This window comes from Lathamus discolor, chromosome 5 (assembly GCF_037157495.1).
Source record: "Lathamus discolor isolate bLatDis1 chromosome 5, bLatDis1.hap1, whole genome shotgun sequence".
Taxonomy (NCBI): Eukaryota; Metazoa; Chordata; class Aves; order Psittaciformes; family Psittacidae; genus Lathamus; species Lathamus discolor.
The window spans coordinates 74,840,590-74,864,544 of NC_088888.1; the positions used below are offsets into that span (position 1 = coordinate 74,840,590).

The following is a 23,955-nucleotide window of genomic DNA, read 5'->3' on the forward strand; positions in this document are numbered from 1 at the left end:
TTCATGTGTACCAGGGAGAAGGAGCAATAATCGTCAGGATCATCGTGACTCTGTATTTTCTCTTACAAATTAGATGGTGTGAATGCAGAGAGCTCTGTGGGAAACTGGCTAGGCAGCTGTGTGTGCCACAGTGCCTGGAAACTACTGCCGATGACCCCTCCAGCTCCTCTGTTCAGAGAGCCCCAGTGCATAGGGACAACAAGGAAACTTTACCGTTGTCTTCTTTCCTCCGGAAAGCAAGTGAGCAGGGTGACAGAAGAAAGGCCTAACTCCTTTAGCAACAAAACAATGTTGAGAAAATTACAGCAATGCTTCTGCATTCTCATTAACAGGAGCTTTAATCTAAAAGCATGGAAACAGATCATGGTTCATTTGCCTCTGCCAAGCTGACTGCTGTTGCACAGGAACATTTGTCTCTGAAACTTCTTGACTCTTGATGATGAATGCTGCTTTCAGGGTAAGGTAACAGTTGTGATTGCAGCAGTGAATTCAGCTTGGTATCAGTTTCAGGGTGATGATAGAGGAGTAGATGTGACAGCAGAAGCAGCGGGACGCAGCAATGATGGAAATGCTGTAGGATCCTTACTATGCTTACTATGCTTTTCAGACCAAACTGTTCCCCATTAGAGAGAAGAAGGATGGGGCAGGGCAGAACTGCACGTTGCCTTTCTAGATTTTCATCTGCATATGCCAGAGTCTTTCATTGTCTCCCCTGCATCATGCTATTTCTTCCCCTAGTTTGGATTATGAGTTTTTGCCCTGCTGTCTCCAAACCACATTTAAATGCACCTTCACAGTTATCTGAGGCAAATGAGTTTCCAGATATCACTACTAACGTTCTCAAGCACTATTGCCAGTGCTTCCTCACTCAAAGAATCCTTTGCTAGTCAGAAAGCACCTGCATGCATGCACACACCTCTGCAGAGGCAAGAAGCTGAGAGCACATCTGATGTGGGGGGAAGGCAGCAGGCAGCAGAGACCAAAATAGAGGCAGAGAAATGGCTTGCCAGTTTGTGTTTAACAGACCTCCTGGGTATATGCTGACTATTTGGCTAGGTTGCCCTGCTTCATCCTGGCTTCAGGCTCTGTGCTGGCCATGGAAACCTGGGAGAGACTTGTCAGTGGCCAGTTCTTTCCAGCATTGACTATGAGATGGGATTGAGATTACGTAAAGTTTAATTGTTATTTTGCTGGATTTGACTAATTATCATGAATAATATGTCCCAGGCTTACCAGAGCAGAAATGGAGGGCAAGGTTTGAAGGCTTTTTTGTTCATGTGAAAGATGAACTTTTTTTGGAAGCTAAGCCTCCTACATGGTTTCTTATCCTCTGTACTCATCACCTTCTTGGCCTGGGAGAAGAAAACAACCAGCCAACATAGAAAAGGTTAACCTTTAGCAAACTTCAGATATTAATTTCTCAAGTATGCTGTTTTCTGCACAAACCATATTTTTAACATTAAATTATTACATATTTTAACATTAAATTATTCCATTAGCTGATTCTTCTATCTCATTGTCCCAGTTTCTGTTTCAATAACAATGCTTGGATCACAAATGCGGTAACTGAAGAAAAATAGTTGTTAGGTCCTGACTGAATTGATGCAACAAGGATATATGACACACTTGTTTTAATAACAAATTCCCTGTTCTGCATGTCCATTTATTCCCTGAATGACTAGACACAACAGAAGAAGTCCAGAGGAAGAACAAGTCCAGAGGAGGGCCACGAGGATGATCAGGGGACTGGAGCACCTCCCGTATGAAGACAGGCTGAGGAAGGTGGGGCTGTTCAGCCTGGAGAAGAGAAGGCTGCATGGAGACCTCATAGCAGCCTTCCAGTATCTGAAGGGGGCCTATAGGGATGCTGGGGAGGGACTCTTCATCAGGGACTGTAGTGACAGGACAAGGGGTAACGGGTTAAAACTTAAACAGGGGAAGTTTAGATTGGATATAAGGAGGAAATTCTTTCCTGTTAGGGTGGTGAGGCACTGGAATGGGTTGCCCAGGGAGGTTGTGAGTGCTCCATCCCTGGAAGTGTTCAAGGCCAGGCTGGACAAAGCCTTGGGTAAGATGGTTTAGTGTGAGGTGTCCCTGCCCATGGCAGGGGGGTTGGAACTAGATGATCTTGAGGTCCTTTCCAACCCTAACTGTTCTGTGATTCTATGATTCTAAGAGAGGCCCATGTCCTTTGACAACACAGGGTTGAGAAAATGAGAATGCTTCTGCATCCTTCTAAAAATGTGCCTCTGCTTCAGAGACAGAAGCTGAATGCTTTGCTTGCCTGTGCCAGCACAAGTGCAGCTACTTGGGAGTGTTTGCCTCCAAAACTTCTTGACTCCTGATGACAAATGTGGTTTTCAGAATTAGGCAAAAATTCTGATAACTGTAATGAATTTGGCGTGCTATTGAAAACAAGCTCTGATCACTTATGGCTCGTAAAGCTTATTTCTTCTCAGAGCAAACCTAGCAAAATACGAGGTTTTTGTTCTGTTCTGTGCTTCACTGATAAAATGACTTTTCAGAAAAAGCTGAAAAACATGGAAACAGTTGAATACCTAGTCAGTTTTATAAGTCTAAGTACTCTGTCACATTATTAAATTTGCTCAATGTGATTAAGCTCATAAATGATAGCATTCCTTTCCGGAGCTTTTCTAATTCAAAAATGAGAAAAGTGTTAAATTAATTTACCCTACTTCCACTGTTACAGTGTTAATTAATTTATCCTACTTCCACTGTTGCATACCAATATTATTGTAATACATACATAGCAAAACTGGGTGAGAGAAATGAGAGGACTCAGATTGGAGCTCTCATTAGTTTTCTGAATTTCCAGTTGCCAACGTTTATGCTTGTTCTTTACACCAAACTAAAAATAAAGAGTTAATTGCCTAAAAAAAGCCAAGAGCAAGTTACACGGTGTCATAAGATCCTTTCCCTCACACAGGTGATTGCTGGTATAAGACGAATATGAAAGAACTTTGCTGATGTATTTATATGACTTGCCACTCATAGTTAGAAATAGAACAAAGAACAGGTAAGGATAGCAGGTTAAAAAACCGCATCAGTGCACCACCATGGTTTATTTTATCCTCATAAAACCAATTAACTCACTATCTTGGCATTCACCTGGTTTCTAATCCATATCACTGCCATGAAAGGCTGTAAAGGAACTTCTTGCCATGAAAAATGCCATAGTTTTCCTATTTTGAGTAAATTCCCTTTGTCCACTGACAGTGTCTTGGAGTTGTAATGAGCAGTACAGCACGATCCTTCTGTGTAAAAGGCTTCATTTTGTTGTCAAGGAGACTAGCTTTTTTGTCAGATGTAGCTTTGAAAGTGAAGCAGTAATATAAAGGAAAACTATGTGTACTTGTGATACACACAGAGATCTGCTTCTCAATAGAAAACTTTGATTTCTCCTCCTCACTTACATAGACACAGCAGTAATGGGTTTCCAGTCATTTCTTAGTATCTCTGTATCGTGCTGTTAGATTCAATAAAATCAAGTGGTAAGTCTTGTGTACCAGACAGATGACACAGACTTTTCTGCATTGAGATCATGATATAAATAGCTACAGTTCTGCTCTGATCTTTTGAAAGTGCTGTTTTTCCATAGAATCTTACCTTAAAGACTATCTAGTTCCAGCACTCGTGACATGGGCAGGAACACCTTTCACTGGACCAGGTTGCTCAAAGCCCTTTCCAACCTGGCCTTGAACTCTGCCAGGGATGGAGCTGCTACCTCTTCTCTGAGCAACTTGTGCCAGTGCCTCACCACCCTCATAGAAAAGAGTTTCTTCCTAATATCTAATCTAAATCTACTCTAACCTACTATCCAATCTAAATCTTAATTCATGTCCTTGTCCCAGACATCAGGGACAGCCTTCTCACAGGAGGGGTCTGTTCAGGATTTTGTCTGGTCTTTTGGCCAACAGAATTATGGACAAGTAGATGTTGTGGTCCGCTTCTGTGCTAACTTACAAGGAGAATGTTGCAGGGACATTCAGGGACCTCCACTTTGGATCACCTGCACCCATGCCAGTCCCTAAAGATGCTTTTATGTATAGCCTCTTCTTGCAAGTCTCCCTGGGACTTGAACTGTGTTTGGTACCACATTTTCTTTCTTTCTTTATTCTGAATCTTTCATTACAAGCATGGTTTCTGGATGTCCTGCTATGCTCATTTATATAGTCAGTGTCTCCTGGATTTAAGCTGAAAGAGGACAGATTTAGATTGCATATTAAGAAGACATTCTTCACTGTGAGGATGGTTGTCCAGAGAAGCCGTGGCTGCCCCATCCCTGGCAGTGTTCAAGGCCAAGTTGCGCGGGGCTTTGAGCAGCCTGGTCTAATGGAATGTGTCCCTGCCCATGGCAGGGGGTTGGATATGGATGAGCTTTAAGGTCCCTTCAACCCAAACCATTCTAGGATTCTATGATTTCTCCAAGTGGCCCATGCCTCTCCCAAAGCACAGAGCTTCAGATTAGGTCTAGTACTTCATATGGGGCCTTATAAGTGCCAAGCAGAGCTGAAGGACTCTCTCATGTGCTGAACTTTGGTCTGTGCATTCATATGGTTGCCTTTTTTGTAACAAGTTATAATGGGCTTGTGATTGATTGTTTGTCTCTCTCTTGCATCCTGTCTGCCTCCCACCAGCTCAGTAAATTCATGCAGTGCTGCAGCCAGAACAGTAAATTCCCATCCATTCATTTTGACACTAAATTTTGGGTAACATGCTCTCTGGATCACAGTGTGCACCCAGTTTTGCACCCATCCCTGAACAGTTGTAACCATTTTTTCCTTAGCTTTTTTGATGAAAAAGTAACAGAAGTGGCATCAAGAAACTTGAAAAGAATCGAGCTGTGACATCTTCTCCTTCACCCTATTGACAAGGACCATTACTCAGTTGCAGGAGGTAGCTTAATTCATTTGACACATTTTGTTTTAACGTATAAAGCTTGGCCACGTGTCTTTGAAAGCAGAAGCTGTTTGATGTACTTCTGGGGACTTCGTTACTCCTAATATCCCATGTTACAGAGAAAAATTCTAGAAAAGAGAAACATTCAAAAATTCAGGTTTCTAAAGTGTATTTCTCCTTACAACACTCCACATTCAGATCTTGGTTAGCACTGTTTTTATTTACTCTGGATTCATAAAAATGAAAATGTGTTTAATAAAACACTGAATATATCTTTATACGGCATGAATTTACTGTCTGAGCTGTCACTGATGAATGTGCTGGGATTTCAGAAAGTGTTTTCCTGCTGTGCTGAGGATTAGAAATCTTCCCACAATAGATTTTATCTATAGACACTCTTCAGTCGTTTCAAGCTCATCAGGCTATCACAGCTATGACATCTCCTAGTGAGACTCCAACTTCAGAAGAACTCTGTATTTTACTGTATCATTATTTCATTTTTTGAAGCATGGGAAGGACAGGAACCGGAATGACAACTCACTCAACCCTTCCCTGCTCTGTCCTGTCCCCCAACTCTCTGTTATAGCTGGCTACAAAATCACAAAGCTGATCTAAAGGAAAGCATCACCAAGTTTTACAGGTGCACCTCTGTGTTATCTGTCCCGTGTTTTCAGCTTTGCCAAAGAAATGATAATCTGCAGGCACCAAATGCAGACATTTTTTCCCATGTTATTCAAAGAAGACAGTTACAATGGGATGGTTCCTGTACACAAGACCCCTTGAAAAAGGCAAGCAGCTGGCAGAGCAAAGAGCAAAAGGACGGAGAAGAAGGGAGACAGCGATGGGAAACCATGCTATGGAGTGCAGAGAATGTGCAGCACTCAGGTTTTACTTTTGAGGCCACAAGTCAGCAAATGCTGGCTCAATGATGCCTCTGTTCCCAGTGATTCTGCTGCCTGCCCATTAGCAATTGGCGGTTTTCCTGGTGGCTTCAAAGGAGCGATGGGTTCTGGGAGAGGAACTGCTGGGGAAGCATCCTGGCCTTACGAACCTATGAGAAAGGGAGATTTGCAGCTCTTTGTGCTTGTGGCTGGACATGGGGGCTCAAGGCTGGTGATGGTGCTGAAACAGGGAAGGTAGGACAGAAGGATGCAGGAGAAGCAAGGTTGCACAACCAAGTCAGTGGCAATAGATGCCCCATGTGGAGGAGACAAGGAGTCCTGTGTCCTGCTGCTGGTCAGGAAGATGAACATCATTCCTATATTGTCCTGAGGACATCTCAGTAGAGGACACTTGGAACAGCTAAATGCCTGCAACTTTTTCAGCCTGTCCTGCTCACCATCTTGTCCTGCTGGCTGTCTCTATCTGCTGCCAGCCTGGGTGCTGCATGGGCAGGCACAAAACCACCCAGATCTCTGTTCATCAGGACAGGATGCTGGGCTTTTGGATGTCATGGACAATATATACCACAGGAACTTGTATGAGCCTTCTTCCCTTTCCTGGTATTGCCACAGGTACTTTCAATGGGCTTTAATGAATTTCCAGCATGCATTAGGTGGCTGCTTCTGCATTCCCCACCAAGGACTGCTGACCTATGTGATCTACTGAAACCCACTGCTCTGACAGTGCAGACCCCACCTCCACATATCTGCAGTCGGAGCAGTGGGTCTGGATGGACCGCAGTGTGCCATATTGTAGCCCCACAGCCAGCACCATGCTGCCCGTCTGCCTGCCAAGGCACCGACAGCCTCTACCTCATGCCACATCACTTGTCCTGGACCCTCTGTGCCATAGCTGTGGTTTACAGAGACCAAACTGCAACTCTGGGATGGAGATCAGCAAGTGGTGTGCCATCTCCCTGGCAGAAGTTTCTTACCATAGATTTGATAAAGATATTTTTTGCCACAACATGAAAACTGATGTGTCTTAAGGTTATACGAGAAAAATACAAAGTCAGAGAAGGTGAAGAATCATCTTTGCTGTCACACAAGATAAATATATAGACTTATACCTCTGAGATACAGCTGTCTTCAAAGACAGGACTGACTTCTCTTAGCAACATCCATCCAATACAGATTGATATGGTTCAATAGGTTCTCCTTTATTTATACAAGGAAAACTGCATCTTTAGCTATTGCACTTAACACGGAAGTATGACGTTGCTTCATGCTGGAAAGGAGTCAGTTTTTTGTGTTTTGTTGGGTTTTTTTAACATGGAAAAGTAACCTTTTCCTTTAAAAGTTTATGAAACTTTCATTTAAATACTCGGGGCAGCTCTTTCACAGGTAGAAGCAGTTCTTAATTTTCAAACTTTTGATTCTTTTTAGACTCAAAATCTTAAGGGTCTGAGGGTTGTGGTTTGCATTTAGGTCTGTGATAGAGAAGAATAGTGTTTGAATGTATTTGTAGCTGGACAGCTTCCTTGTGACAAGAGAGCACCTGATGAACAGAAATGACAGCTTCCTACATCTGAGGGGATTTTGGACTTGATGTTGTTTTTCCTAAAGCTTTCAGGAATGTGTCACTCCAAATCTTGTTTTTCTCTCATTGTAGGTTGAGAAAGATATTACCTGGCTTGCATACTGGAGTAGGGGAGACGAAGGAGGAAAGGTGCAGTGCTTGAGTACTACGGTGGTCACAGTATGGCCTGGATCCTACTACTGTACTGAAACTTGCAGGAAAATGCTATGGCTCCACTCCATCTAACCTAGAGAGAGAGGAAGGAGACATGTCTCTGCAACTCCCAGTGGAGGCTGCTCCTCATTCCCACAGCTTTGCCTCTCTAGTGGAGTCTGGCAAGACAGATAGACTGAAGCACCAGGCTCAGTACTGTTTTGGGACCCACAGGAGGCTCCAGCAAAGGGTGAAGCCAGTGGAGGTGTAAAAACAGGTTGGTGGATTGGGTGTGCTGCTTCAGTATCTGCCTCTGACCTCGAGGCTGTTTGGGTGAACTGGATTTTTGGAGATCTTCTAAACTTAATGTACAAAACACTATTGCAGAGAGAAGCGCTCCTATCTATTGGTGCTTCACCAGGAAACCGGGAAAATGCCATAAAAGCATTCAAATCGAAAACTAAAAGGTAGGTTTTGGAATTACTTTTTTCCTCCCAGGCCATTTGCACACTGTTTTCTGTGGGCTTCTTTATCAAAGCCTCATTTCAATAGGGGGGGAAGTCACAGCCTTTAAAAAAGCCCTCACCCTGGAAAGCACCAGTGGCTGCTGACCTACAGAGCTTTCTCCTTCTAGGGGGTAACTGGCCCCACATAACTTGTGCTACCTCTGTGGCCAGGTCCTCTCCTGTCAACTGATTTTTTGCTGGGCAATAAATCCCTCCACTGCCATTGGGAGGCCCATGAGCAGCAAAGGGCTGGCAATGCCTGAACTGAACTTCACATGGCTCACAGAGCATTTGCTTTCCTCTGCCTCTCCATGGTGTACTTCAACAGCTCCACACACTAGGATTAGTGAAAAGTATGTAACACTTCCAGCTGTGATATGGCCCTGATACTTCCAGCTATGTAAGATGCCTCCATCTTCTCAGATTGCTCTCATTTTTGCTGCAGAGCTTTCCAAACCTTAGCAGAGGGAAGTTCCCGGAGGATAAATGGAAGATCCCTGTGACAACAGGGACACAATTGCAGCTCATTAAGGTCAGATAATTTTGGGGAACTGCAAAGAAAATGCCTTGTAGAAAAAGTAGTTTCACATTAGTTATTCAGGGAAGGAGCAAAAAAAAACAAAACCTCCCCGACTCTCTAAACAACACAAGACAAAGACATAAGGGAGGAAACTAAGCCATTTTCCAAGCTCTCTCCTGCCAGCATCCTACCTAGGCTGTACTGGCTATGGTATCTCTGGATCACATGTGTCTGGAAATGTCCTCATGGTGATGGATGCAAACTGATTAGTGATATCAGTATCTAAAGACGTACATAGGCATCTGGATTCAGTTTTTGAAGACACCCTGTCTGCACACTAACCCACTTTGGAAGTGCTTAGCTGTGCAATTTTCAACCACCTGCAACACAGAGGCATAGTTAGTTAAGACATAAGTTTTACCCTTTGCACCATTCTGCACTGAGTAAGCTCTGTTACTACTGTTATGACTGGCAGCCTGAACTGGATCCCGTCTGAGCCTGCTGTGTTTCATGAAAAAACAAAGTGTGATTTTAGTCTGTTGTTTTCTCTCTCTTAACCTTTTGAAACTACTCTTTGAAGCAAAGAGCAAAAGGAGACGAAACATCAGATCAAATAATTTAGTGATTCGTAATTAGAGCTCCTCCAGCTGCTGTTGGGGTGAGAAGGGACCATGGCTGCTGGCTTGCTGCCCCTTTAGACAAAACTGCCCCATTGCCAGAGTTTTGCCAAGACGTTTTCCTCTGGGAAGTTTACCTGAAATAAGGAGTATCCCTAACATGGAATTTCAAGAGAGGCTGATTTCAGGTCGGTGCTCCTCCACCTCGTCAGTCAGAGGAACAAATGCCAGGAATAAAACCATGTTCTCAGGGAAGGATTGTGTTTTCCTGGAATCAAGGAGAATGAGTCAGGAACAAAACCTCTGATATCAGTACAGCTCTACTAATATGTAGTGTAGAGTCTCTATACTAAAAATACCTAGCTTTACATGTCATTAAAGTTAAAAATAAAGGCAACACATATTTCAGACAGAAATGTGTAATGCTAAGAGTACTCTAGAGTAACGGGTTGTAAGTCAGGGTAACTTTCAGGGGACTTCAGCAGAAGAGGCATTTTTAATATTCTTTTTAAATCTCTTCAAAATAAAGCATGTCATCCAGCATCCACGTAGGAGCTCTTGGTGACTGCCATATGTTATTATTACTGTACACATGGAGTGCTGAAACCCTGGTGCTGCAGACCAGAAAACCCAGCTCCGGGGCCCTGTGTCTCTTCTAGCAGTCAAAGAAGTAGTGGGGTCGTCTGAAGGATCCTCAATTAGAAAGGGAGGACAATTCCCCATAAAGATTTTAAAACTAATTTTATAAAATTAGTTTAAAATCTTGCAGTTAAGGTTACATTCTGAGAAGAAAGCTCATGGATGGACCGAGAAAGCTCCAGAGGGAGCTATGACTAATATTTACATGTAATGACATCTTCAGAGGGGAATCCAGATACCATCTGATGCTTGTTTCTGGGAACAAAAATGGAGTAACGATTTGCTTGTCTCTCTTGGTCACTGCCAGCCTCCATTAGATTTTTGGTTTGATTGCTAATCTCTAGTCTTGGTTCAATCCCCACCCCCATACATTCCCCTCCATAAGACAGCAATCTGAACTTAAATATGTTTGAGAAGGATTGTAATCAGTCATTAAATCATTTTACAGTAAGAAATATTAACTCATTACATAGAATGCCTGAGGCCTTGTCCATTTTTATTTGTATTTTATTCAGTTTTAAGCAAGTGCTCAGGCATAAAAAATACTATAAAGTATGCTTCTTGTGCCGCAGCACTGGGACACTAAGGTCCCAGGAAAGGAGGTTCAATTGAAGGTTAATTGACAAAGTCAAACCAGGTTTTCCACTAGGTTAATTCTTGCAAACCTGGTTCGTGAGACTGGCTGTGTTCAATTAGCTCTGTTTGTCTTTACGCCTTTGAATCTGCATAGATAATGGATGTGATATAGATGTGGCTATAAAGTTTAAACCAATTACTGGTAATGCCCTATTCAAAAAATGATAATGGAATTATATATTAGCAGTTAAATAAGCACTGATTTTTTTAGTCTTTAATGATAACAGAAGTCCCATTCTTTCCTTACATGTGTTTCCATTCAAAAAAAAGCTTAGTAAATTGGTGCCTTGGCCTCCATCTAGAAAAAACACCATCGAATATTTATATTGAAGGCAAGACCTTCAGTTTCTCACGAAGCAATGCTGTAGATGAGTAACACTGAAAAACCCAACGGAACACAGCAATTGCCTGAAATTGCATTCACTCCCAAAAGTAAGGAAGTTATTGGAGCCTAATGTTTATGATTTGTTTATATATTATTTGCAGTGTGCTCATGACTTACCAGGCATAGCCCAGACTGTTAAAAAGGGGGTTTCTAGTGCCAAGGACTGTAACAGAAGGACAGGGATTATGTTTTCTCTGCACCATTGTTTACAGCATTCAGTGAGAAACTCACCAAGATCTGTGATAACAGAACCTAAACTAAATGTTCTGAGTAATGGATAGGTTTGGGGTAATTTCATGATTTCAGCTTCCATAAAAACCACTGGTGATGATTGTTTATGCAGGGACTCTGTGAATATGGAAGCATAAATGAAAGAAACTACACAGAGTTCATAAAAGCATTTCACCAATACCTTATTAAAGACCCAGTTAGGGTCACACAGAGGGGATTTAAGAAACTACAGCAAATGTAACTACTTGGAAAGCAAATTAATGCAATGTATTAAACTCAGCTGTTTTGCACCAAGGAAGAACTGGCACCTCCTCAGTTCTAAACATCAATCATAAGGGAAAACAAGCACCACTGAGCTAAAGTCAGCTCCAGAAAGTAAACCCACAATTACACAGATAGGATGAAAATAAAAGAAACCGGATGCTGTGGGAGGCAAGAAAGAGGGAGCTTGGTAAAATGTGATGCTTCCTATGCAGCTTCTCCAAGATGCAAGCCATCACCTGGGACCCAAATAGGAACCAGAAAGGGTTTTGTGCCACCCACCATGGCAATGACTGAAAGTCAGGGAGCCGGCTGTATGAGTGAGTTCCATAGTGCTAACAACCATGCTCAGAACAGGGGTGCTTGCTAAGTGCACTGAACAGAGCCAGCCTGCCAGGCTTCAGAGAGAATTGTTTGGAAGGTGTCCAGAATGGCTGGAGATGGGGCTACTGCCCCGGGAAGGGGCAATGAGGAGCCACATTCCAATAATTCAAATCTCGTAATACCCATGCGGTCACTTGAGTTGTGGAGTATGGTGCACACAGCCCAATGAAGAACTTCACATGAAAATGGCTGGAGCAGGAAACCTAGCCCAGGGCAGGTTGTATTGGACTCAGGTCAGGCTCAGAAATACTAGACCACTCAGGGTGTCAGTACGCAAGAGAAAGCCAGCATCTTGAGCACAGTTCTGTGCTAATGCCATGTTTACAGCACTATTGAACATAATTCAAACCAATTACTTGAAGAGAATATCAGAAATTCATAATAATGGTAGAAAACTTCATATTATTTGCCTATTTTCTGGGTCAGTCTGGGTCATCCTGCTGATGGCTTGGTTTCAGAGCACCCTGAGGGGGCACCCAGGGCAGCTAGGCTTACCAAGAGAGGAAAGCGTGCTCGTAGAAGGAGAGGTACCAGCTGTAGGAAAGTGTCAGCTGCCAAAGGAGATTCTGACATTATGAGTGCCAGTGTGTGTGACCTGTGTGAGCTGCTGTGCTCGGCTGGTCCAGATAAAACGTACACAGGCACTTCTGCAAATGCAAAGTGCTCCATTTGCCACAGGGAGCACAGGCACGGGCTGTTATCAGGACCCAGGTGACATAGCAATAACTCATTACACCATGGTAATCTGGTTATACGCCTAGCCCGCAGATGCATCTGTTACCACTCAGTGCCTTGCATTTGCGATGAGCTGAAAGACATGTCCCTATCAGGCAGACATTTGCCTGAATGAGTAATGAATAATCATCCGGACCCCAGTTTTGTCCCCCTTGTTGGTGTGAACAGCGCTGTGACTTTCCCTGACTGCATTTGCAGTGAAGAAGCACTCGGCATGAACTCGGATGTGAGAAGCAGCCTGTGTGATCATCTGTTCTGGTCATCCAAGTGCATCTCTGATTGAGGATCAATACTTCACAATTCTTCCTTGCTTGAGTGCCAAAACTTTCCAGGGAGCTGGGGTTTTCTACTTCATTTGTTGTTATTATTCAAGTGACAAAAGGCAGAGCGATGGTGAGCTTTTTTAGAGTCTGATGCCATGCCAAGAGGGCAGTGAGACCAAAATTTAGAACACAGTTCCTGCCTGCCTTACAGGGCTAAATCATACCTGCTCTAGAGAGCAAGGCAAGTGAGTAGGTTGCGTAAGGAAACTTCATCCTCACACTCTTCTCTGCAGATTGTTGGCTTTGCTATTGGTTTTGTTGCTACTTACTGGTTTGGTGTGTGTCAGCACGTACATTGGTGCAAAGACAGGAGCTCACACCCGGTAGAAATCAGCAGGCAGGTGGAAATGAGGTGCCCTGAGGTGGCTGGCAGGTTTCAAATTAACATTAATGTCTTAATAATCTCACTCAAGGGTACCGAAACAGAAATAAGTGTCGAAGAGACCAGGAGGGAAAGATTCAGCAAACGGAAATGTGAAAGGGATCCCAGAGAGGCTGGGAGGGCAAGGTCTGGAAGGACCAGATGTAAACCATTACCCCCACATACTGACCCCATCAGGGATTTTGGGGGTTACCCAGGCTGGGTGCACACTGTCAAGGCAGTGGATTACTGTGCTGGTACCACCCATGGTAAGCATCATGGCAAGGTGTGATTCTGCCATACCTCCTCATCTGGGGAGCAGTGGTGCAAGCCCATTCACGGGGGCTACTAGGGTGACCAAATGTCCTCTCTCCTACAAATGCTCTTCCTTTTTTTTCTTTCACTTAACCTAGCAGGAATTGTTCAGATCAGAAGAGTTTCTCTGGGTATGCAGGTCAAGTTATTGGCTCAGCAAACTAAACACCAATAAAACTGGGATAATGAGCCATTATTTATGCAGTGGAGCCATTATGCTTTTATTTATTGCACTCACTGTAATTGCAGTTTCACCAGACCTGACAGTAACACATCCTTTAATGATGTACTCAAAGAAAGGATTTATTTGAGAAAGAAAAGTCCCACCAGTGTTTGTCATAACTTAACCTTCTACTGGAAATTTTTAAAAAGGGGGATAGAAAATACAAATAATGAATTTAGTGAGAAAATACATTTGTTTGGTTTTTTAAACTCTTTGTCATGTTTCCAACCTCCCCATCACTCTGAAAGGTCACACAGTGAAAGCTTCTGCTGTACTGCTAAACCCTGACAGTGGCAGTGGCTGCTTTATGGTATGGAATCTAATAAACTGACAGAGATTGTTGTGGAAAAATGATTAATGATAAGCAGAGAACCCCCCTCTGACAACAAGACTTGCCTTATGGCAGCTTCACCAAGTCTCACGTTGTTCGTGTCACCAGGTTTCTCACATCTCTCAGGTTTCCAGACAAGCTGTCTTTCCTGAGTTCTGCTCTCTCATCAAAATGTCAGTCTCCTGTTCTGTTGTTGTCTAATTAGCTTTCTTAAAAAAACCCCAAAACAACGAACAAAGAGATTTCAGTTGTAAGTATAATGTAACCTGTTATTTGTTTGGCATGTTTCACCTATCAAATACCTCTGTATAGGCTAGCATCTTCATAAATATTAATCGAAAGGCAATACCTTACCTGGCAGAAGAATGCATAAATGGCTAATGCATGAGCTGTTTCCAGTTAGCTTCCAGGCCTCCTCCCAGCATCCTTTCTGAACCAAAGCCTACCATCACCTGGCACAGGGACTAATTTTTGTTGCAAGCATGTCATGTTCAGACTGGGGACAGCCTTCTCTACTTATCACAAACAAACAGAGAAGCTTCAGTCCCCCTCTGTTAGGACTTACAGCTTTGCAATGTTGCCATCTGACTGTTTCCTTCTTTTATGATGACATACAGATGCCCCAGCAAAACCAAGACCCTACTTTGTTAGCCATGCAACAACTACACAGAAAGTGTAGCCACCTGTGAGACCAAATACAGCCCTACTTGACTTAAGTGTGATTTTTTTTCCAGTGTATATATTCAAAATGAACACCCAATGGACTGGATAAACTGTGTGGTTCAGTCCTGCCTTAGAGACCTAGATCTAGATCTGTGCTGAGCAACTCCTGAAATCATCATCCTGGGTAGGAGATGTCTCAGGAGATGCCACTTTTAGGTCTGACTGAGTTTACACTGAGGGGACACAGAGTAATCCTGAACATGGTGAGAGTTCAAGCGCCATTGTTCTGGATTGGGTTGAACTTTCTTCCATCACCTTTTATAAGACTGATCTGCTACTTGGTGAATCACTGTTTGGCTCAGGCATTGAGGGCATCCACAGTGGTGCGTGTAGAGAGTGTTAACAGCCTCTGAGGCAGTGACTGGCACTGAGGTGGAGGGGAGGTGACAACTCCCCACAGCAACTCAAGCAGCAACGCCAATAACAAAAGATTAGGGGGAAAGCGTAGCTTCAGTGTGGTGAAAAATTAAAACCCCACCAAGAATGAAGAAAAGCACACAGCAGCTCCTGATGCTTAATTACTTTCTTCGTTTAAAATCTTGCTGACTTTTTGTGCTACTTTGTGTCTCACATGGGGTTGTGCTCAAATAACTTACTAGCTGCTTGTTCTGCCAGCGGAGCAACAATCTCTTCGTTTCAATTTCTGCTTTCCTTAAATGAAAGTCTCTTCCCCATGTTAATCTCTGAAGTCACCGCTGCTTTTCTTCATGATTGTCTTTCGATGCATTTTGACTGCATTACTGAGGAAAAGCACCAGTTTCTCATAGTCAGGGGAACATGCCTGCATTTATTTACATCTAAAAGCAAGCAAGTAAAACTTGGAAGGATTTGTGGCTTTATAAACTTTTTCTGAAGCTATAGAGCATTTATCACATCCTTCCTCCCATGTGGTTTTCTGCACTGACTTAAAGTCTTATCTTGGATTAGGCTGCTAGCTCTTCAGGAGCTGAGGTGCTAGCCTCCGTGATTTAATGACATTCACTGGGTCACACAGACCAGAACTATTTATGGAAAACTCCAGGAGTCCCCTTTGCCATGATGAAAGTAATTAGCAATTTAGAATTTGCTTTCTGCTCCTGTTCAGCCAGAATTCCCAGCTGCACTGAGCATTTATGCCAGAAGGCATCAAATACATTAGCCTACTTGCAGAAAGAGGTGGGAACAGCAACGAAGCAGGGGAAATCAAATAAGCAACCATGGAAAAGTTGCTTATAATAGTCACCCAGGTCTATGAAGGCTTCATTAAATGATTCCTTGGGCAGTGTCAAAAGAGCAAAAGAAATATTTGGGCCTATAATTGCTCATGCTGCAAAGGCAGTGGGCAGCAGATTGATCCAAAGTCCCAGAGTGAGATAGTTTCTCCAGCAAGAGCATGATAGGATGTCAGAATTAACCCTTTGATGGTGTCACCAAATCTTTTTGAGTCTAGCCTTCGCCAGTTTTGCAGGACAGACTTTGTAGCTATCTTTGGCAAGACACCAAAGCCTTGGTTACTACCATGGTGTGACCGAATTCAAGTGGCTGACAGAGCAGGCCTTAGCACAATAAAACAGAAAGTACAAAGGTATGTTCACCAGAGTTTAAACAGAAATGAAACAAGACTTTAGTTGCTGGCAACAGAACCAGAACAGTCTGCATGTGAACAGCGATTCTGTCCATTAAAATGATATGGATCTGTGGAGACTATTAATTACACTGAAGAAGTAAAAGGGGAGCACAATTCCAAGTTTATTCCATAGCAAAACTGACACCCATTAAAATGGCATGTTTTTCTGATCAAGACTAATTCTGTGCTGCAGCTGGGGCTAAGTAGGGCTCATTGGGTCTTCAGAACCTGAGCTTCACAGGGGTGGCATATTTTTCCTTGAAAGATGGTTTGAAAGACTGCTCCTTTCCTCTCTCCTCTTCCTATTTGCATCCAGATTAGGAGTTTGCAGTATTGACTGGTCAGTTCTGAGTATAATTTCCAGAGTAGAGAAGCCCACCAGAGAAGAACTGCTGACTGCTTTGATGGGGTAGAGCTTTGAGAGGTTCAGGGATGGTAAAGGTGGTGAGAGATATAGAGGGAATTCCGTTCAAAGAACTACTGATTAAGGGTCTCCTTCCATCTGAAAAGTAGGTGATTGACAGAGGACAGCATGAAGGTCTCTAAACTCCTGAGCAGAACTGGGTGGCTGAACAAGGACCCGCTCTTCAGTTCTTGACACAAGAATGAGAAGGAGTTAAATGAAACAGGTAGGTGCCAGGTTCTACATCAGTAAAGCAGCATCTGACTTTTTGCCTAACATGTAGGTTGGCTCTAGAGCACCTCAGCACAAGATGTTATAGATACTGAAAGTTCTGGAGATGAAGAATGCTCAGTGAAGGAGCCTGAGGTAAGAAATATCATCAGGTCCAATGAGATTACACATATCAGAGGAAAAATGTCTGACTAAGGAAGTCCCTGAATCTTAAGGAGTAGGAATCAGGGAGAGTATGCCTGGAAAACATCACACATACTTGTCGTGATCTTATTAATTTCCCTAGGCATTCTCTTTGGTCACACTGAGAGACCTGATACCAGGCTAGACAGACCTTTTTGTCTGATGCAGTAAGGTAGCCTTACATTTTACACACACATGTGTATGTGTATAGAAGAGGTAAGAGAAATATTAGATGTCCCTCTGGAAGGGACATTTTCAGTGACATTTAAAGCACTTATTTTTTTTTTTTCCTTTGTATAGAGCATCTATCTGCCTGTGCTCATAAATGACTTATAGTTCAGGTATATTGTCCCCTAAATTTTGTCTGATCAGGTATGTTAGAAGTCTGAGCCCTAGGAGGGGGGTTAGCCATTGGAACAAATCCACCCACTGAGGTCTTCAAATCTTGATGCTTCAGTGCCTCTAGTGAAATGTGCTTTAGCCACGCATAATTTAGAAGCAACAGGATGAAGTAATAGGCCATAGGGTTTTCAGGAGTAGATGATGTAGAACTTCCTTCTGGCTTCACCTGGCCTAGAGAGTCTACAAGACATAAACTTCTTAAAGTGAACTAGACACCAAAGGTTCCCTCCACAGTCTCTTGAGAGGAATTGGTTTGTTCAGGATATAACTCACCTACTCTAGAAATGTCTATTCTCTCCACTGACTATACAAGGAGCCTTGGGGAAGGGGGTCAGATGTTAACAAGAGTTAGATCAGCTTCATCCTCTGAGTCACTTCCAGGTCTAGTTTTATAAAAGTACTTGGGGATTCACAACTCTACCAGTATCGTCTGTTTTTAAATGATAAGTTCCACAAGTTCTACTATTATTGAAGAAAAATTTTGTGCCAAATTCAGTCATGCCATCAAAACTCTGTGAATTCAGTGAAGTTTCACAACAGATTAATTTAGCAGTATGTACAGATGTTTTGATGAGATTCATTTATTTTAAAACTAATGTAAATGTCTTTCCTATCTTGGTAAGCATATTGGCTTTTGAATAAATTAATTGTAAATTTTAAAATAAAAGAACCCAGAATTCTTCAAAGATGCTCTGAGAGTTGTCTTGTCTGCCTGTTTAATAGAACTTCATGGAAATTCCTGAGAACTACAGCCTTAGTTCAAAGTCAATCAGAAGACGTATAGTGTACATTCCTGCTTGTTCCTTATGCTTGGATTAGATTCAACACTGGGGGGAAAAAATAAAGGACTGATTTCTTTCTTATAGTCTGGAGGGTTTTGTACAGTAAGATAAAATAAAAACCAGTCGTGCTCTTTCTATCCTAAAGTATAATCCCTCAGGAGAGACAGCATCAGACCTAATAATACAAATAAACTCCCATTACTTTTTTATTTTGCCAGAGCAGGTCGATGCTGTTTGCTTGGCTTCCCACATGACTGTTGAACGTAAGTATTTTCATTTGGACCAGTTCTTTGGAACTTCAACAGTTCATTTTGGGGTTAAAATCTGCCTAACCATCCTGCCTGGATCCTGTGTCGAGCGTGCTACATCAGTGAACTGAGGTGTGTGAGAAGATGTACGTGTGGAGGGGGGGAAAGGGAAGGTCAGTGCTGCTCTAACTGACACAAGCATGTTTGAAAAAAAGGTGGGTGTCTGACCAGGGGACTAGAAAGAGCTTTGAGTCGTTAGTCTGAAGGCACTCATGACAGGCTGATGGGGGTCTCACCAGCAGAGCTTTTCTCAGCTCCATGATACAGCAATAACAGCAGTGCACTGATGCAGAGAAGCTGTGGTTTAACCTGACCTTTCTAATTCCTGCTTTCAAGCACACAGATAAATCTGAAAGTTTTAATTGTGTGAAATAGTCTCTTATTCAGCCATAGATTTTAGCAGGTAATTTTAGAAATTTCATAACCGCTTCTTGTGTTTTTTGGTAAACAGATTTACCTATGTCCCTTTACTTTGAAATAGTAAACTGCCTTCAGTAGGAGACTTCTGCATAGAGAGTACGCAACAATGCTTTGGGATCCAGTCAGCAGAGTCAAGTCCAAGATAGCACTGAGCTTTTTTTGCACCCCCAAGGAAGGCGAATGGTGCAGTAGTGCTGTGGCAGAAGTAGCCTCAGGTAGGAAACATGATGCTGAGTGACACCCGATACCTGTCTCTCTGGAATAAAAATGTGTTTGCTGGTGAGTGAATGAGGAGTGAAGGGAAGCACTGAATTTCTTAAGAGGAAGCCAGAAAGATGTGCTAATTTTCTCTATTGGACAAAGATGAGAGTGAGCGTTAAATCAGCTTTTTTTTCTTGAGCTGGATAGAAGTCTGAAAGTTAATTTTGTCACTGTAAATGACAGTGCTTAAGGCAGAGACTTTTTAGCATCCATAGTCATTAAAACTGAGACGTAAATAGGAACAAAGGAACATATCCAAAAGCTACTTGGATAGAAAATAGTTGATAAAACACCTTGTAGTTCTCTCCACTGCATGGTGTGTGCTTCCTATAATGAAGGCATCTGTTGTTCATGCAGAAGCTCTGCCTGCTCCAAAAGGAAAAATAAAATATAAGAAAAACGTATTAAAAAAATTCAGTGTCGTGTTTTAAACCCAACCACAAACCTCGTTCACTCACTCCCCCCGCTTCTTGCCCTCCCCCTGCTCCCGGAAGGACAGAGAGGAGAATCAAAGAGAATGCAACCCCCACGGGTTGAGATAAGAACAGTTTAGTAACTAAGGTATAACACAAACCACTGCTGCTACCACCAGTAAAAATAATGATAAAGGAAATAACAAGGGGAAAGTATACAACACCTCAACAGCAGCAGAGCGATAACTCGCCCCACTCCCCCCAGCCAAGCACTGACCGATACCTCCTCCAACCCTGCAGTCCCAGCCCTTCCGGGTAACTCTCCGTTACATCCTGGGCATGACGTGCTGTGGTATGGAACACCTCTTTGGTCAGTTTGGGTCAGGTGTCCTGTTTCTGCTTCCTCCCGACCTCCCCTCCTCTCTGGCAGAGCATGAGGCTCAGAAAGTCCTTGGCCAGACCAAATATTTGAGCAGCAACTGAAAACATCGGCGTTATCAGCACTGTTCCCAGGCCAAAAATCAAAAACATAGTACTGCGCTAGCTACTAAGAAGGAGAAAAATAACTGCTGCTGCTGAACCCAGGACATTCAGCTAGCCAGATTCTGGAGGAAACCGCCTTTGCAATCAGTGGATTGGTTTGGTCAGAAACATCTTAATCTTGAAAGCTGTTAAAGAAAAGAATGGCTGTTCTGGCTGTCTTCCCATAGATTAAGAAGCTGATTGCAGTTTGTGTTAACAGTATCAGACATTTGCCTCTCATTTGGAATATCACTTAATCACTTTTCCCTAAAATGTGATTTTACAAATATGTGGATTGATGAACTTTCATGCTTAATATTTACTTCTGGTGAGATCCAGGGATTTCTCAGGAGATTTGATTGGGAAGCTATGGCTCTGTAATTAGGATGAGAATAGTTTAGCAATGGAAAGCAGAGAGATACTCTGTTAGCAGAAGAATACATTAAAATTGTTCGACTGTCTTTGCTGCCCTTCCTTGCTACTATTGAAACATGGAAATAGCTACCTCAGAAGTTAGCTGTGTACCTGAGGGGAGCCCTACATGGAAGTAAGAAGTACTGTGTATAGACAGCATTCCTTTGGAATAACTTACAAAAAGCTCCCTGAACACATGCCCTTGTGGCCATTTTCCTTAATTTTGAGAAACAGTCACACTTCTATATGAGATGTGATGCCACACCAGATGCTGAAACTGTGACACTGTTCCCATCCTTCTCTGCAGTGTGTATATGTCTTTCTGTATATGTGCATAGGGTAGTATATATTTTGTGATTTTCTTTACCTTCTGCTCCTCCAAAAGAAAGAAAAGCTGTGGAATAGTTTTGTGTCTTTTAGGTGTGCTCTGTGTTTTTCCACAAGTGCAGGATGCAGCTACACATCTGGAAGATCATGGATACACTCAGAGAAAGGATGTAAAGGTTTGTGGATGTATTCATTTGTCTCTGCAGCCTTGCCTACCTTTCTGGGAAGTGAGGCAAGCAATCTATAGCGAAGCTTAATGATACTCTGTTGCTGGGAGCTTGTGGGGAGGGATGATGAGATCTCAATAAGACCACCCCAAGAACATTCCAGGATGATCTGTTAAAGAAAAGATGGTTGTCCTGGCTGTCTTCCCACAAATTAAGTTTCTTAAAATCCATTGGCTGCAGAGTGAATGATACATTGCTTTAAAGGGCTGAATTAAATGATGGAAATCACTGTCTAGGGGCAACCTGGAGCCCAGGAAACACTGGGGGCACTACAGAAAAGCTTGGCTGGAGGAATGCGCGTCTGCCAGTATGCTGATGAGCCCATGGTACACTGGAGCATTATGTTTATTAACATCTAAGCAAGCAAGGCGTGTTGTAGGCTTGTGGCCTCATATCCTTTTTGAAATATACATCCACACTGGTCCAAAACTTTTGGTGGTGTTCTATAGCATTTCTACTGAACTGTTGGAGTGTATCAAATGTCTGAGTAGCCTGACTGCTAGTGAGCAAATGCAGACTGGTCTTACTGAAGTTGACTGAGCTCCATTTGGGGGATGTGCCAGACATCTGCCTTGGGTAATACTCTGAAGGCAGTAGCAACACAGTCCTATCTTCTGGCATTCAGCTGGCATACAGGAGTAAAGAAAGGGCAACTGGTAGCCATTGTAAAGCTTTGGTATCCTCCTGTGAGAAGCAGTATGTGCACAGCTCCACTAATCATTATATATATATTATGATAATTTCATTTATTATCTCACTACATTTGCTTTTATTAAAGTAGTTCACAGAGGTGTCATTCCTTGGTTTAGTTCAGCAACAAAACTGAGTACCTCATCCCTTGTTATGGGAGACAAAAACAGATGTCTCAGGCTGTTTTCTTATACTGTCTGGTTTTTATTGTCTTCATATGTCAACTTTAGTCAACAGGGATAGAAGTACTCTTAAAGTGCGAGAGAATATTGTAATTCCTTGGGCTCATGCAAAACTCTTCAGGTACCAAAAGAGTTTCCTAAAGAATATACCCTGTGCAATGGCTTCCATGAAACTGTGCTTTACTCCCATCCATCAGGATTAAACCAGATTTATGTTGAAATCAGCCTGCAGAATATGTTATGTCTCTGGAAAAGACATATACATGCAGAATTACAGGAGCCAACACTGGGGGCTGAGTAACAAAAAAGTCACTCTTCCTTGCCTTGCTGTTTAGGAGGGATTTAATCATCTATCTTGCTCCCATGGAGCTCAGGAGAAGTAGGAGAGGATGCCTCAGGCTTTCAAAACCAGCCTGCCTCTAAAATGCTACCAAAATGTCCATGGTATGAGACATCTGAGAAAGTGAAGCAGTATCATGGGGTTCTTGCTGCATATTAGCTGAGGAACATTACATATTCGTGGAAAAGCAATTGTAAAACTCCTTTGACAGTTTCAGCTAGGTAGAGTCTGCATACCTTTCTTCTAGAGACCCACAGTTCTGCAAGTTTCTTAAGATCCACCACCTGCAGAGTGAATAAATGTACTGCTTTAAAGGGATGATTTAAATGATGGAAATCGTCATCTAGGGGCAACCTTTACTAACAATCTGATAAACCAATTTGAATTTAGTTCACCAAATTTGACCAATTATTTTTAGGTCATGATCTGAAGCAAAGCTATCATTCCAGGGTATTTTGATTAAGATGATCACTTTCTTTTTAAAAGAAATCTATGAAAGAGTCTAAGGCATTAATTTAGCTCTAGATATGATAATTAGCCATTTAATATCCATTGGCATTTTCCTGTGGCTATAAACTAGTGGTTACAAATCAAGCCTGTCACTTCTTTACAGTCCTTCCCCTCTTCAAAATAACAGCCCAATTTATCACCTCATTATACAAATTTTATGCCAGCATATCTTCTCTCAGTTCTGTGGAATTGCAGAACGAAAGTGAAGGCATGCAATAGCATATAAATGTCCCAAAGTCTTTAGAATTCACGGTTTTACTAGTCTCTCACAGTATTGAAAGTGCCATTAATTCTAGGTGAATGGTATTCTCCACTTTGGCCCCAGTTTTCCTCTACCCATTAGTTCTTATAGCAGACATAAATCAGACTATCCTCCTGGATGTACTCAAGAAATCTTCAGGCTTTTTGCTCTCCTGACTTCACAGCTGCTACACCTTTCCAAATACTTTTCTTTAATGGTTAGAGAAGACCTCCTATTTCAATTTTCTCCTGTTAGAGTGTCTCCCAAGGAGCTCATTTTTGTCTCTCTTCCCTCACTTTCATTCCTCCTCCTAAGCTTAAGTCCTGAAGCCATTTCTGAGTAGAAGCTGAAACTTTACTATTTTTACCTTTTTCATACAGTATTTACCTCTGTTTCATAAACTTTTAACTTTACTATGTGGATTCTTATAACCCAGAGTTGCTAATCTATCAATTATACTACTGTTCTGCATTCAAGTTCTTATATTTTCCTTTCCTTGTTAGTTTTACATCTTTACAACTTCAAGGAAGGATTCAAGTGTGACCTGAATGGTAGAATATGCAATGGTTTTGTGGGTGCTACCAGTGTGAGGATCTTGAGAGGGAGAGATAATGTCCTTGTGGCAAATCCACCCTAACCCCACTAATTTCTATTATTAACAAAATATTTTCTCTGTAAAAATATACTATTCATGCGCTTCTACTTCCAAAGACCATTCTCCTTTTCTCTTCTGAAGGATACTATTCCCAACATGGATTTTGTTCCAAAGT

At 42.4% G+C, this 23,955-nt stretch overlaps 1 long non-coding RNA gene across 5 annotated transcripts in view; it reads right to left on the reverse strand.

Moving 5' to 3' along the window:
* Window positions 1-20,041, reverse strand: part of LOC136015398 (uncharacterized) — a 30,385-nt gene extending 10,344 nt beyond the window's left edge. For 2 of the 5 annotated variants that reach the window (XR_010613184.1, XR_010613183.1), the window contains exons 1-2: window positions 19,957-20,041; window positions 19,613-19,685 (exon numbers count right to left, since the gene is read on the reverse strand). This is a non-coding gene — a long non-coding RNA (uncharacterized LOC136015398). Of the gene's footprint in view, window positions 1-1,233; window positions 1,353-7,490; window positions 7,628-9,313; window positions 9,445-19,612; window positions 19,686-19,956 lie in introns of all 5 variants that reach the window. The other 3 variants (XR_010613186.1, XR_010613187.1, XR_010613185.1) reach the window with 3 other exon arrangements.
* Between the last annotated feature and the right edge of the window lie 3,914 nt (window positions 20,042-23,955).